The sequence below is a fragment of the Dipodomys merriami genome, unplaced genomic scaffold, assembly GCF_024711535.1.
Source record: "Dipodomys merriami isolate MVZ:Mamm:240054 unplaced genomic scaffold, mDipMer1.0.p SCAF_320, whole genome shotgun sequence".
Taxonomy (NCBI): Eukaryota; Metazoa; Chordata; class Mammalia; order Rodentia; family Heteromyidae; genus Dipodomys; species Dipodomys merriami.
Window position 1 is genome coordinate 392283 of NW_027204716.1, and position 2455 is coordinate 394737.

Here is a 2455-nt window from a genome sequence, read left to right on the forward strand (position 1 = left end):
AAATGAATAAAAATAAATAAATAAATAAAAACAAAAAGAAAGAAAAATCCTACATTTCATGTGTTACTTTCTAGATGATAGTTTGAAACGAAACTATACCATTTGTGGGTGGAGACTGGCGGGAGGAGTGGGGGAGAGCAAAGAAAGCAGTGACTATACAAAAAGAAATGTACTCATTACCTGGCTTATGAAATTGTAAACCTTTTGTTCCTCACCTTTAGAATAACAACAACAATATTTTTTAACTAGGAAAAAAGTTACATGTTACATATGTTACATTACATTCCTAAACATTTTATATTTTTAAACTATATGCACTTTGATTCATAATTCATAAGAGAACTATATTTCAGAGTTTGCTGACCTTATGAAAGTTGTTAGTTAGCCTATTATATATTCTTTCCTTTCCTAAGAAAGTTTCTAGCTATTTATAGCCCTCTAAGAGTTTCATAAAGCTTGGATTGATTAAAGAAATAAAAGTAAACCCTTACTTGAAAGGCAATTTCAAGTGGTTATATTGTCATGAATTTAAAATTATATTTTTTAAAATAACTTTTCTCAAGGGTAGTCAGTAACCTGTAATATGTAACCTATAAGGGTTAGGGAGGGAGAAAAATCGAATTTCCTTAGAAAGGATTTTCCCTTGTTGTGTGAGTTCTTAGAATTAAGATGTTAATGCATATTATTAGAGTTGCATTTGTATTTCAATCAACAACATTTCTTATAATCAAAGTGGTGTTGCCAGCAGTACTATGTGATCTGGAAACTGAGAGGACTTGTTGAATGGAATCAATACGTTTTCTTAATGCTAATTGTTACCTGATTCCAGCAGATTACAAATGCTATGGTACATATATTAGTAATCAGAATACATTGATACACAAAGCTACTGTATATTATAAATGAAAATGAGATGTGCAAATCATAAGATTCTATACACATACTCCACATATAGACATATCTGTATATGTATATATGTATGCATACACATGTACATACACATATACACACATACATATGTATATATGCAGAGAGGAAAATAAATTATAATTGAATATGCATCTTATGCAAATTTAATAATGCAAAGCATACATTGATTCCATATATACGTGTCACCTGGCAATTTCACAAATATTGGTAAATTTTAATTACTGTTGCAATTAGTAGTATCTTTGAAAATACTTATAATGAGCTGAAGTCATATGTTTTTCTTGTCACTCCAGAGTTTCAATGCACCTGCCATATGTTGTCTTTAGTAATTACAAGGCTTTTTTTCTCTCTGCAGCATAAGTACTAATTAAGTTGCAGGGTTTATACAATATATCCAAGGTTAGATTGCATCATCTTGAAAACTGCCTTAGAATGTTTCTCATTTCACTTAAAAATAGCCACCCACCAACAAAATAAAAAGGCTCCAGTCAAAGAAAGTCATATGGAAAGCAATATAAATGAACAAACAGAATCGTATTGAAGGGACAAGAACATTTAGTAAGATTTTACCTCTTTAGTTTGTGATTGCACAAATAACATTCAAGCTATTTCATACTGTGTCTTCCCATATCTCAAGCCCATCATAAAGGTTAATTATCCTTATGTGTAACGAAAGCACATGCTGCAGTATCAAAGCAAAGATTAAATAATATCTCTCTAAAATATCTTGTAATATATGAATTGATACAGCAGCTTAAAGGATTTCTTTTTGATTTTTTTCAAGACTGTTCTGCTAACAGAGATATCAATTAGCTAACTACAGGTTACTACCCCTGGGTAAAGGAAATCACAGGAAATGCATTGTAGGAGAGTTCTAGTAACATTTTAAAAGCATAAAATGAAGACATAATGAAACGTTTCTCGTGGTTCATGCCTGTAATTCTAGATACCGAGGAAGTAGAGTTATGAAAGGTATTAGTTTAAAGCCAGCTCAGGCAGAAGAGTCAGAGAGTCTCCCAACTAATTATTAAAAATCCAGAAGCAGAATTGTGGTACAAATGGCAGAGTGCCAAACTTGAGTAAAAATATAGTGGAGCAAGAGCCAGAGCCCCTGAATTCAGGTTCCATACCAGCACCTAAAGGACAAGAAAAAAAGAAATCTCGTTCACTTTCCTTCAAAATTTTATTCCTGTGAAATGGAGAGAATACACTATTTTCCCAACAACTTGGTTTTTCACTACCTAGTCTCTGGGTGCTAATACACAATAACAGTAAATGGATAGGGATTCATTTGGTAGACGAGGATCATGTTTAATTTTCCGTATTAGTGATCCTTGTATCTGGGGACTTCCTTTGCTTAAGGTTTAGTTTCCTATAATACTCTGAATTCTCTGCATATATAAGTGCCCTCTGTTGTCACACTGAAAGAAGTGAAGATAAAAAAGAGCAGTAAAGCATGATAACATTTAAAATAATTGGAATCCTATCTTATGCCAGCACCCTCTGCACTTCTACCACCTCCAAT